At 33.4% G+C, this 14,626-nt stretch overlaps 1 pseudogene; it reads right to left on the bottom strand.

The window, feature by feature from the left end:
* Nucleotides 1–13,256: 13,256 nt before the first annotated feature.
* On the bottom strand, nt 13,257–13,346 carry LOC121140132 (annotated as a pseudogene).
* Between the last annotated feature and the right edge of the window lie 1,280 nt (nt 13,347–14,626).

The following is a 14,626-nucleotide window of genomic DNA, read 5'->3' as shown; positions in this document are numbered from 1 at the left end:
CAAATCAATAGCTGTTCTCTCTAGGTTCTGAATGAAAATCACTTCTAATTCAAAGCACATGAGACTAAAGCAACATAACATGGCAAAGATCAATGAACACAATGTATTTTTAGCTCCTGTTCTGAGGCTTTTAAGGAGAACTAATAAATTGCAGAAGCAGTGATGAAAAAGTGTCTAATATTTGTCAGCAGAACATATGGCAACAACAGCATTCTGAAGTTTCTTTCAAAGGCAAGAAGACAGTTTTAATGAATAACTTCACATTTAAAGGTAATTCACTATTATTTTTATTTTCAGAAATATTAGAGACTACCTCTAGCCTTTCCAAATTCAATTACACATTCAAATAAATCCTCTACATGTAAAATGTGACAACCCACAAGAAAGAATGTGTTGTCTTCCACTATTTTTAGTAATTAGGAAATACATGTGAGCTTTTCAACTCCTTTCATACTTTTAGAAAAGTTCAGTACAGAAGGGAAGCAGAAACAAATAGGGAAATTAAGCTGTCTCATCAATGTAATCATGCTTAAACCAAAATTTTGAATGACAGAAATGCTGATAGAATTCCTAAGTTTATTACTAAAATTGGATTATTAATTTTGTTATAATTTCCTTTTATTTGTGTACGTATTATACGTATGATTTGCACATTGTTTACATTGTGTGTAGTATATTTTTGTGCTGGATATTCATAAGTGTGTACAACTCAGAGCACTCATGCAAAGACAAGAGGAGGACATTAACTGTCTTTTTGCATCACACTCCACATTACTGTCTTGAGAGAGGTTTTCCTGCTTCTGCTAGACTGGTTATTCAGTGAGATCTTTGGTCTACCTATTTTCCCCCTACAGTGCTGGAGTTCTATGTGAAGCTGTGTTTAGTTTCTTCATAGATGCTGGGGACTTGATCTTATATTGTTATGCTTGCATAACAAGTCATCATTCCATCAGAATACTTTCCCCAATCCTTACTTAGTTTTCTGAATATCTACATGGGATGATTTAGTTTAGAATGAGCTTAAATTGGGGAATGCTAATTCTGTACCCAAATATGTTATCCTTGTTTGCTACATATATATGGAATCATTGTACTGTTGTGATGACTGATTTCTTACATAGTAATAAACACTTCTAATATGATTTAACCTGAAGTATTGAAAATGTTTGGTAGAATTATAAATCCTTTACAAACCGGAAAAGAAAGGTCATTGTCTTTTAGACAACATTGACATTTGTGTTGAAATCATAATCTGATATAAGGTATCATCTCACATCAAGGATATTAAGTGAACAAAATATAAATAATTCTCTGTGGTATATTTATTTCAAAATTTATGGTCCATGAGAATTTTCTAAGTCACTTTTCTCACTTGTTAAAGATTTCAATTTTATACAAAAACAAACCAACAAAACAGGATTGCAGATAAGTGATCAAATATATTCTATTTCATTTGCAACTTACACTTTACTCATCTATCCTAGGAATTCAGAGTTATACAAAGCACACCATTCTTAAAGACTCAATTACTTATGGACTTTTCTATGAAAAGTGCATTCATCAGTGACAACTAGGTATCCCTAATCTCCCTTGTGTATCCAGAAACTATGGAAACTATAATTTCAAAAACAAAATCTAACACCTGCTAATCAGAGCACTGAGGCAATAACTAGAAAATCATGAAAGACATTAGTGTATGTATCTATTATCTACAGTACTTGAAATTATACAATTTACGAATAGCTATTGTAATTAACTTGTTCTTTCCCTCCAAATGGACATACCATACTGTATCAAGATAGGAATTAAGAAAAGAACACAAGGTTTATGCATGTGGAAAAACAGGGAAAGTATGAGAGGGCATTATTTCACATGTGTTTAAGTGTGAGGTGTTTGTGAAAAACTGTTATATGACTACTGAATCAAAGATAAACACATGTGGGGATGATTTTGTTACAGATCTATAGCTATTCTTTCCTGGACCCATTCACGGTCCACAGATAAAACACAGGGGATAACTTTGAGAAATGAAAATTACCTGCCACTTGTAGGTATCAGAAGACTAGCTTTGATATTGCAGCAGTCTTAAAGACTATTATACCAACATGTAGTAACATTTCAAATAGTGCTTGTTTGATAATACAGATATATATACTGTTTCATATATTCATAAAAATTTATTTTTTCTCCTATCATGAAAGCTATATGGAGAAAGGATTTAGGTATGCTTTAAAACCAGGTTTTGTTTAAGATAATATAATCTAATGAAACATATCTAATCATGAATTTCTTTTAGCATATGTGAAATTATTTAAATTTTAAGTGGATAGATTTGTATGATTAATATACATATTATCTACTAGAAAAATTTTATAGTCTCTTCTCAAAGAACTATCACAATGATGTTACAGCAATGAGTGTCTTAAAAAAGAAATATTTTGCAGCATATACATTTCTCATAATTAAATCACATGCTTATTATTTTCTGCTGTTTCATTATATTTTATTCCCCATAACCTTATATGATTGAATGTAATGATTAAAGAATACTACATTGTATATAACTAGTCATTCCAATCCATAAGAATTATTAAGTTGAGATGCTCTGCTTTTGAAAACTGGAAAATACATCCTTTTATGCCTATCACTTTCATCATATTTCATATTTCTATGTGATCACCTGGAGCAGACACAAGGTTAAAAAGTTGTACCCAATAAAGGATAGCCTTGTGGCCTTCTTTAACAGATAATATGACTCAAGTATTCCACGAACAACCACAGTTCAAAAATTTTTGTCATAGTTTTGATTCAAAAGAATCATTCTTTCTCCTGCCACTTTAATAAGTGTTCAATAACATTTTACTCCCAAAATGAAGCATGGGCTAAACCTACAAATGAAAGTTGCTCCCAAATAAAAGTGCAAGTAGAATTAAAAAAGAAAAGTTCATGAAGCTATCAAGTGTACACATTGAATTAGAAAAAAAAGCCATTATTGTCCATTAAATGTAGCAACAGCTAAATGAATAATTCTTTATTAATTCTCCATCACACTGAGGCAAGCATTTCATAAACATACTAAAACACAAGTCTTCCTTAATAGATCATGAATGTTTTAATTGCTCATTGTTTATTTAAGCTAATTAGAACACTAGAGTAAGAAATAAAACACAAGTTCAATCCTTATCTCTGTCAACATCCAGTTCTCCCACTGAACACCTACATCTTCAAGTACTAAAAGAAAATGTAACAGTAATTTTCAGACTCAGTCTTCTAAAATTAATGTAGTCAGTAAAATGATATTTACATGTAATGTACTATAATAAAATAAAATATAAAGAACTTTCAGAAATTGAAATAATGGAATCTAGATTCTTATTTTTTATACTTAAGGAGCTTCCTTTAAGAGAGTCAAAATTTATAATGGGATTCATATTAGTTAATCAATGAATTAAAAAAAGGTCAAACAGTAGATTAAAAACTCTTTATACCAGTGTGGGACAAAGATTAAATGCTCAGATAACTCTGTTGAATGAGTGACTATAATTTCTAGCAAAAACCATTCATTCAGAAAACAGTATTTTAACATGTACACTGTTTCATTGTTTGCCTAGGAACTAGTGATAGAGAGGGAAAAAAAAACAGTTACCTGATTAATTACATTATAGAATTTTTCAGTCTTGTGATAAATGAAAACATTAAGAAAATAATTATGTAATAGATGTAAATATCTGTCAAATATTATAAAGGTGAAGGACACTGTGCATTAGAAATCCATTATATGAAGATGAATAAATGAGGAAATTAAGGATGATTATTAACAGGAAATAATTTTAAACAAATATGGTGGGTCACTATGAATTACAAGGGAAGGATATACGGTTGTGGCTAAAGGAGCAGCATATAAAAGAAAAAGAAAAAATGATATTTTTCAAAGTCTAGCTGTATTAAGAACTTACACCAAAAGTATAAAATGTTACAAATTTATTGGTGGAAGTAATATTATTGATTTTTTTCTAAAATACCAACTAGATGCTGTTCACAGAATGGTAAAATAGACAACAAAAGTGTTAGGCATCTTTAGCAGTTATATGAGATACATAAAGACCATGTTAGCTTAGACCAATATGTTTTCAATGAGAAGTAAAGAATAGGGAAGTCTTGATACACCACAAAATGGTACAGATTGTATAGTTGGCATAGATGACAGAACTTGTTTAACACAGTGATATAACTTTCATTCTTTTGTTACAAACACTAGAGTAGAAGCCCAGTTAAATGTCAAATATTTTTATGATTTGGTTTTGCTTATGTTGATATTCAGTAATTCTTCTAACATTCAAAATAAAATTCAAAAACGTTTAGCTGAATACAAGTTAACAAATACATTCTCAATGGGCAAATGAACTATTCATATGCATAGATCTATGAACATGGGAAATATTACTATGATGTGAATATAGAATGACCGTAATACTAGAGCCAAAAAGGTGAAAGTTTGGTATTTATTGGTTGGGTGAGATGACTGTGCATTTGAATAGGAATGGCACCCATAGTTTCATGTTTTTGAATGCTTGACCCATAGGGAATGGCACTATTAGGAGGTACAGACTGTTGGAAAATGTGTATCACTGTAAAGGTGGGCTTTGAGGTCTTATATACACAAACTGCAATGAGTGTGGTACACAGTCTCCTTCGGCTGCCTGTGAGTAAGGATGCATAACTCTCTACTCCTCCAGCACAATGCATGCACACACATACAGCCATGTTTGACCATGATGGTAATGGAGTAATGGTCTGAAACTGAATCTGCTCAAAATAAAGGTTTACCTTTGTAAGAGTTTCTGTGATATCATGGCATATTTTCACAGCAACATAAACCCAAACTAAGACAAAGACTTAACAGAAAAATAAATCATGAAGTTCTTTCAGAAGAGATTAATAACAATGACATACCATTCCTGAATCTACCAGAGGTTTATTTTAAGTAGAATTTTGTAAACAATATTAAATATCAACTATGGTCAAATAAGCTAGAGACCAAGTGGATAATACTGGTATTCACCTGAAAAAGAACAATAAAAAATTAACAATGATACAAACATAATTGTGCTGTTTTCTGTGATTCATCTAATACAAGGATCGAAATATAGCACTTTCATATTGAAGAGTTCAGTCATTAAAAATGCAGATAGAAATTAAATTACAAAAAGACAAATAAAGATATTTAAGAAATCAAAGATTTACAATGTAGAAAACAAGTATTTGCGTAAGAGGGTAGAAAACATGAAAATCAGTCATAGAAGTTTAAGCTGAAGAGAGTAATTGGGTTTATTGTACAGATCGTGAATGAAAGGTTTTGGGTGTTTAATTTTCAGCTGACAGGTGCTAAAGGAACATTTAGTTTTCTAAAACAGAAAGAATCTGTATTTTGGAAAGAAAATAGCTAAGAAATAGAGAAACTAATTACAAACTATTGTTCTGATTCAGGGAGCTAGATTGACAACCTCAATAAAGACAGTAAAAATAAAAATGGAGAAGTGAGTATTGACACAAAGCTGCTTGCAAGGAAGAAAGATCAAAATATTATCTTTCTCATAATTTATTACACATCAGTAATGCTGAAATATTATAACATGCATTGGGAAATAATCAGCAAAAAATAAAAGCGATATGATTTTAAGAGCATTTGTGTGTGATCATTCCTATGCATGAGCTGAGAGCTCTTTTATACTTTATTTCATTCCTGGTTCAAATTGCTAACCTGCTTTTCAAGCAATTTTCCACTTGGGTTGATTCAGGCCTGAGGTGGTCATTTTGCCCTGACCCCATTACATTGCTTTCTAATTCTCACATCTTCCCCTGACCCTTACCTTTAATGAGAAAATCCTCTTACCATATTGCCTGCATCAGCTACAATTAGTCACTGTCACATCTGTCATGACTATGCTTTTTTGCAATCCTGATATGCATGGCTATTCTTTGAAGAAAAATGTGGGCCCAAGCTCCTGTATGTCATACTCATGGAAGATAAGATGAAAAACTGCAACTATGAAATTCTTTTTGAATTTTCCTTGAAAGAAATGCCCTTAATTTTGGGGACCATAGGGGAAATAGTAGAGTATTGATGGGCATTGGAGATTCCAATTAGATCTTCATAGGAATTGGTATTATTATAAATTAGCAGAGATTTTGTTTTGTATTAGAATTGAAAAATTGTCATCAATTCCTTTTCACTCCTAAGGCGTGGTTGAACCTCAGCGCTCTCTATACAATTTATTTAGAAAGTCCAAGCCCAAACCTAGAATTTTGGGGGGGATGAAAAATTGTTATCTTGACTATACATCTTTTCATAACCAAATTGACTAGTGAACAGTGTGCCATGAAAACTGCCTCAATCTGTCCAACTATCTTCTTTTAAGGCAGATATCTACAGGACAGGCTTGTTTCATGGTAACTAGTTGTTTTTTTTTTAATTTAAAGAGCTTACTTTTTTCTTTGATGAATTGCATAACTTAATGATAATATCAAGGTAAATTAATAAAAATGGGCACGTGTTTTAAACAAAGATTTCTGAGAGATATTTAGGACATAAGGTAATGAAAAACAACTATAGCTGATTTCAGGCTCATGTATAACTATAAATCGCACTAACACAATGGAAACTGCTGAATACCATAAAATCACTATAAATTGAAGGCAAGAAAAAAACCAAAATGGCAGATAATATTGATTGCTTCCACAATCCAGTCCCTGTGTGAGATAGAAAATTTTGGGCATATCTTTTATGACATATGTGCTAATTCATCCTACTAAAATTTATGTATGTTTTTATCTTTTCAAGACCTTGTTACATGGTTTGGTGGAGAGTAAAAGCAAACCAAAGTAAAAGTAGCTGAGTTATTATTCTTTCCATTCCGTAGTGCCAATCCACTTTTTAAAAATTGGGCTAAGTTGACTCAAGTCTTAGCTATTATTGTTGGTTCAGTAAAGAACATAAAATTAGGGGCTGATTGATTTCAAAAGCTTCTGCAGAACATACTTTTGTTACATAAGAGCACTTAGAATGAAACATCTACTAATAGAAGATATGAAAGTTTTAATGCAAGTCCACAAATTCTTTGATTCTCTTCCCACTGAAAGGCAGGTTTGTGATAAGTTCTTTAAAATTACATAAAAGGCAATTCAACTTCTTCCTGACTTGTACTCTTACATTTGGAGCTCTAACCATAAAAGCTGTGTCTGCCTTGCAGCCCCAAGGCTATAAAAACACATACAATGAAGTGTCATACGTAAGTGCTCTAGGCAACAATGCTAGCCTAGGTTCCACATAACAGTCAGTATAGACTGCTAACAAATCAGCTGCCTTAAAAATCCAGCATAATCAGATTATGGTAAATACAATTTCAACTTGACACATCTGTATCAAATATAGGATAACTATCTCATGGAAATGGCTTATCTAATCACTTTCAATATTTTGTGTAAAGTCATGAAAAGAATAAAATATTTGGTATAAGCAGCATCAGGGTTCCAGCCACTTGTTATGCAGCAACAACAAGAAAGTAAGCTAAGAAAAATGATAGGGTGCATATTTCTTTTCCACAGGTGTGCTGCTCAGAGTCATATGAGTAGTACAGAAGGAGAGATGTCTTCGTTGTTTCTTTCCCTTCCCACTATTGGCTGGAAGAAGCATGCCTATAGAAGATCGGCTCATACAACAACTAAAAGTGTATCGTAGGCCATGGGTCTAAAACTCTTTAACTGATTGGGCTACATATTTGTTACAGCTTTAGCTAATAGAAACATGTACTAACAATTGCTTATTATATTCTTAGTCAAGCAAAATTTTCCAGTTTTTTATTTACAATTGTCATTCTTAAAGTAAACAAGACAAATACTATATTCACAGACTTGACAGTCTAGTGAACAATATGCACAACTACTTAAAAACAATGATGAAGAGGGATGATAGTATTGACATCAGGTACTTAGAAAGACATCTCATTCAAGTTAAGAGCATTCTAGGTGGAAGGAATAAGAATTTGTTTTCAAGATACAATTTTCTTGTGGCTCTTGATTCATAGCAAAGCACAACAGGAAACAACAACAAAAATCCAGTGTCATGTCTACAGGCACATGTATAAGATATAGAACTGAAGAGTGAGGAGTGAAATTAAATAAGTTAGTACAGAAATCTCTGAATAATTTTAGAGAACATTGTAATGTTTTTGTTTGAGGATGGGATAAGGGTAGTTTGCATTTTCTAAAGATTACTTCTCAATATAGGGGCCATATTATGTTACTATGAAACTGGAACTTTTGTTGTAGCATAGGCAAGAGAAATATCCATTTATATGAATAAATGAACAAATAAATGAATACATAATTGAGCAAATTATCAAATAAGAAGGCAGAAATGAATCAAGAAATTGTAAAAAAAGAAAAAGAAAAGAATGAAAATAAGTATAATTGATGAATCTATTTATTGATCACAATGAGAATTATTAATGATACACAATCTATCTAGAATTGTTTAGCTTATTTGACACCACTAACAAATCCTAAAAGTTTAAAAATCCCTTTATTTTTGTTATGGCTTTAGTTACTGCTTTAGTGAAAGAGAGACTCTAATAAGGTTGTAGAAATAGGAACAGTTCCTTGTGACTTTTTGTATTATTTATCATCATTTGTCCTGAACAACAATTGTATTCTTATTTTTCCATAGTTTGAAAAAAATTCTAACAACACTGTTATGATTAAAGTTTCTAGTTCTCCACAACTGGAAAAGATAATTCCTTGGAATAAATGTTTTTCTTATATAGAGAAAAATGTAGGCTGTCCAGTATTCATGCCTTTTTACCTTCCTGTCCTTTTACCATATCAGAAAATAGTGTTTATCACAATTGTAGGATTCAATAACAAGGTACCCTCTTTTAAATTGGTGGTTTGAACAAAATGACTGCCATAGGCTCATAGACAAGGGCACTTTTGATAGGATTAAGAAGGGTGGCAAGACCCCCTGAATCTGGGTGTCAGTGAGGAGGCCTAGGTAATCTATTGAGCCTTGGACAGCAGATCAGTACCCATCCCAAGTATACACACGGTCTCTGGACTCCCATAGAACAATGTGAGGTGCACTCTCACCCTGAACTCTTGGGGAAGGGTCTAGGCCCTGCCCTATATGAAATGACAGACTATGGACACCCCCATGGAGGGCCTCACCCTCCCTGGGGGAATGAGGGGATAACGGGGGGGATGGGGGGGAGGGCACGGGAGGAGGGGAGGGAAAGGGAGAGGGACCTCGTACTGACTTGTGAAGCAACCTTGTTTCTTATCTAAATTTAAAATGGAAAATAAAAAAAATATTAATAAAAAAAAAGAAGGGTGGCTTTTTTGGAGTAGGTATGAATTTGTTAGAAGAAGAATGCCACTGGGGTTTGGACTTTGAGGTATCAAAAGCCCAAGAAAAGCCCACAGGCTCTTTCTTTTCCTGCTGCCTGCACATCTGGATTTAGAACTCTAAGCTACTTCTCCAGAACCATGTTTGCTTGGGTGTTACCATGCTTCCACCAAGATGAAAATGGACTAAACATCTGACATCCCAAGCAAGCCCTATTATATGCTTTCTTTCATAAGCGTTGTTGTGGTCATTCTGTCTTTTCATTAAAATAGAACACCAAGACTGAAACAGAGTAACTCCCATCTCTAAACCCTTTGATGCCGTGATCTTCCCTTCCCATACTGCAAAAGAGTGGAAAAATAAATCTCTGTTGTTTATGCATTACATGGAAAATATTTTGTTTTAGCAGAGCAGGATAAGATTGGACACAACATAAATTGAGTAAATAAAGGCAGAATTCTCCAATATTCAATTTGAATTGTAAATGGTAAGTGAAACTTGATCAAATGATACCACATTATCAACTCATGGATTCCAAATTAGCAAGCAAAACATGTTAGCACAGGAGAAACCAGATACTCATTTCCTTAACAATGTTATAATATTTATATCACTAAAGGAGATAAAATGCAATGTATATGGTTCTGGCAAGAATATATTAAAATATATGACTATTATAACCTTGCTGAAAACAATTGAATGAAATCTAAGAGTCTTCTCCCAAACCCCTCCCCGTGTGTGTGTGTGTGTGTGTTCTGTTCCTGTGAGTGCAGTTACATGTGTGCCATATTGTACCTATGAAGTCAGAGGACAACTGCGGCTATCATCAGCATCAACTTCCACCTTTGTAAGAGAACATGTCTTGTTGTTTTATAGCTATGCACACCTGGATAGGTGACTTGGGATGTGTCATAGATCCTACTATACACACTTGTCATCCATTTGAGTTCTGGGATAACAAATATGCACTACCATGTCTGGCTTTACATCAGTTCTCAAGATCTGAATTCAATTACACATTGTTTTCATTAGAATTGTTTTGCTCACTGAGAAATCTTCTCACCACCTGGAAATATTTATTTTTATTTTTTTTACGTGGATGAGATGTTTGCGATAGAGAAACAGTTTAAACATAGCATGCCAAAATTAGCCCATCAGGTTGCATTTGTATAGATCTATTTACGAAACAAAACTATAGTGAAAATAAACCATGACTTCTTATTGAAAATATTTTAGATGAAAATTGAGTTATAAATATTACATATGGCCTGAGGAGACTACATAAGGGAGAAAACATTTTGAAAGTTTTGATGATTTACCAAGTACGATATTCATGCCTTGTTGGAGAATCTATAGACACAAATGATGGAGGAATTCTGTGAATCACCTGGGTGAAATATGTTACACAACCACTGGAAAATATTTATACCTAAGCATATGTGAGCAATTAGCAAATGATCTCAGCAGGATGCATTTGTTCACTTATATTTATGTATAACAATTAAAACTATCAAAAAAGTCATACATTTGAGAAGGAATAAGGGAGAAATAGGAGAAATTAATAGAAGGTGGGGAAATAATAACAATAATAATAATAGAGTATGCATACATAAAATTATTGTGGGATCCCTTAGTGACTCCATTTCATATTGACTTAAGTAAGATAAGAGAGATGAAGCTTTTTCTTGCTACTCAAGGCCAAATAGCAGGATATTTGACCAAAAGTGTGGTTATTAGATGTTTTAAGAATTAAGGAGGTGATTATACTTGTTTGTTCCTTGAATCATTGTAAGGAAGTCTTTTGCTTCCCCCCTTTGTTTTGAATATAAAAGGGCTATGAGACATAAATTAGGTGCTGCTGCAATACTCACTGAGAGCCCTCCCAATTCTATATTCTCTCTTCTGTCTCTTTCTTTCTTAATCCTTGCTCCCCTATTCAGGTACTGTTGGACAGGTCAGCTGCCCCTGACAAGTTATCAATATACTTTTTAATATGGTATACTATTCACTTATGAAATTGTATTTGGAACTGGCAATTTTGTAAAAGGCCTCTCCCTCTACAGTGCTCTCACGTAAACTACATTTTTAGGAACAGGACCCAAACACCAAACAAAGGTACGACTCTGAAATTTTACATTAAGAAATCAGTTTAAAATGAGCATCAACTAACTCAATGACACTTTTTGAAAGAGCCTTTGTTTTCCACAAAAAATCCAAGATTTCTTATTTGAAAACACTTTAATTACAGTTAAATTTATTGAGGGACATGAGGCATGAATATGCCACAGTGTTAGGTCAAAGGACAATTTATAGGAGTCAAATCTTTCTACAGAGTAGGTGCTCAAGATCAAATTCTGGTGTTCACGCTTGGTGGTAGGCACCTTGCCCACTAAGAAATCTCACGTGCCAAAAACCAAGAGTTTTTATAGCTTGTCTCCATAGTTTCCATGATTTCTCTTGTTTTGCAAGATTATTTGGTTATTGTTACATTAAATTCCTTGAAATGAACCCAAAGCATTTCCCTTAAATTACTTTCCTTTTGCAACTGTAGATAAAATCAATTTCCAGTTATTTGTCACTTCAAATAATGTTAATAACCATGATGATACATCCATAATTTAGAATAAAACAATTTTATGAGCAAAAGTGGATTCACAGCACAATTGGTGGATATTTTTATGCTTTCCCTTACATCAAATAATGATTTGCAAAGTTGTTAATTTGTCTATTTCTTTTTCTTTGCCTGAAGCTATAAATATCTTGTTTGTGTTCTTCTTCAATGTTTAGCCATTAGCGAAGGTCAGTAAATCATAACACTTGTAAACACAGATTAGGTCTTGCTCAGGTTTGAAAAAAATCTTTGCACACAGAAAAAATATTACCATTCATAGAAAGTATATAAAAAAGATCCTGGTTATGCACTTGCTAATTATTTTATTTTACTACAGACCTCAGCTTCAGTGTAATCTTTAGTGATAACTTATGTGTCTATTTACATTTTGATGTCCTTCCATCTGTGTGTATAGGTGTGACTGAAAAAACTGAAGTTGGACATCCTTTGAATACAGTGCACATCCAAGAACAGTGTATTGGATTCATGTCTTCGGTAATTTTTCTTGCATCTCTGTGTAAAATTCTTACTTTGTCAGAAACCATTGAAAAATAAAGAGTATTTCACTCATTGTAGTCAGAACTCACATGATTCAGTAGCCAATTTATTTCCTAGCTGAATAATGTTCTACCTTGCTGCTCAGGAAGTTTTGTACAGCTCTATGATTTTAAAAGAAAAAAAAAGAACAAAAGAAAATTTGAAAATTCCTGGGTAAAAATTTCATTTTTGCTATTTTCTGTATTAATTCAGCAAGTTCACCAAAACTCTGTATGGAAAACACCTAACCTGTTATTTCACATACCACTCTTCGTAGCAGTTATCATTGTGACTTGTGTTCCAACCACAGTGTACCTGAAAATTATAAGAAACCAGGAATGGTGTTTAAAAGCAGTACTGATTTATGTCTATTTGGCACACTTTCCTCTTTAGGATAGAAGGTTTACTGTGTCTTCAAAATAGTGCTTTCAGAAGCCTTTCTGTATTTATGATGCACATTCTTCCTTCCTGACTCCTAACAACCTTGGAAGAAGCCACTAATAATAATAACACAAATACTTTTATGGGTAAAGAAAATTTTAAAATTCTTTACCTATTTTTACTTATTTAATTTTCCCTAAAATTTTTAAAGCAATTATACTTTGATTATTTTAATGTTTCATTTGGCAAATAGAGGACTCAGAGAAGGAAATAGGGCATAGAAATATAGTTTGTAAGAGACAAAGCTAGAATTTTCATATAGAAAATATGGATTTGGAGGTCATTTTAAAAATCAGTTTGTTAAACTAATAAGAACAGATAGTACACTTGATCTTATCAAAAAGGCCAAGAAGCTGACCTGAACAAAGGGGTCCTCTTGGATGCCAAACTGATGGCTGAGATGCCAGCATGAGACTGATCCAGACTCCCTGAATGTGAGTGTCAGTGAGTTGTCCTAGGCAATCTATGGGGCCTTGGGGAGTATTTGTCCCTGGAATACAAATGCACTTAGGTGCCCATCCCATAATGAGAGATGCTCTCCCAGCCTGGAATCTTGGGGGAGGGCCTAAGCCCTGCCCTGGAAGAAATGACAGACTCTGGATATCCCCCATGGAAGGCTTCATTCTCCCTGGGGAATGGAGTGGGGATTGGGTGGGGGGCTAGGGGACCTAGTGGAGGAGCGGGGAAGGGGGGGCAGGAGAGGGAGCTGGGATTGATATGTGAAGCAAGCTTGTTTCTAATTTAAATAAAAAGGAAAAAACTGCTAAAAATCAGTTTATTAAAATAAACAATATTTCCTTGCACTTTATATCTATAAGAGTTATCCATTTTCTGAATGCATTCCATAAAAACCAAGTTATAAACCTTTGACAATACAAGTTTATAAGAGAAATAGTGTGAGTTCTAATGCCACCTTGAGTTTAGAACAAACTAATGTGAAAATACTGAAATTCACGACTTTTCCATTTATTTTGTACCCTGATTATGTGTTTGGAAATTCAAAAGCAAACAAAACCTACCCTCTGCATTACTACATATAATTCAGCATTCACATGCTTCCTTCATATACTTTGATACTATTAATACTTTCACAGATTAAAAAAATAAGATAAAGATCTTTTTTACTTGGGCAAATCTCTTATGACATTAAGCATTGTTGATCTTTAATAACTTCCATGATCAAAAGTAAGCAGGCTTTTCTTCTTAATCTTTGAAAGGGGTAGGAGTAATAAGGCTTCCTCATACCCTAATACAAGAATTTGACTTGAGTGTTTCATGGAAAGAAAACCAGCACATGAAATGGATTTGTTCCCTCGGGGACTTCAGGATGGTTCAGGAGGCCACATTAGGTGGAGAAGCTGTGGGGCACAGATTGTTCATCATTTTTCAAAAAGACATTTCACTTACAGCTTCAGAAGTGTTAATGAAGCATTCACACTTTTACCAAGTGAAAAAGCAATGGAAAAACAGCTCTTTCAATCTGTCTTCAGACATGCTCGGCAGTTACACATAAATGGGTCTTATGTGATTTTCACATGGGAATAACATTAAAGGATTAAAGACAAAGTAAATGTTCAAAATAAAAAAGATACAGACAGAGGGAAAAGATAGAAGTGAAAACATGCAGAAACATTTTT

This window comes from Mesocricetus auratus, unplaced genomic scaffold, assembly GCF_017639785.1.
Source record: "Mesocricetus auratus isolate SY011 unplaced genomic scaffold, BCM_Maur_2.0 Super-Scaffold_100003, whole genome shotgun sequence".
Lineage (NCBI taxonomy): Eukaryota > Metazoa > Chordata > Mammalia > Rodentia > Cricetidae > Mesocricetus > Mesocricetus auratus.
The sequence above is the reverse complement of the archived record's forward strand: the minus strand, read 5'-3'. Positions and strand labels throughout refer to the sequence as shown.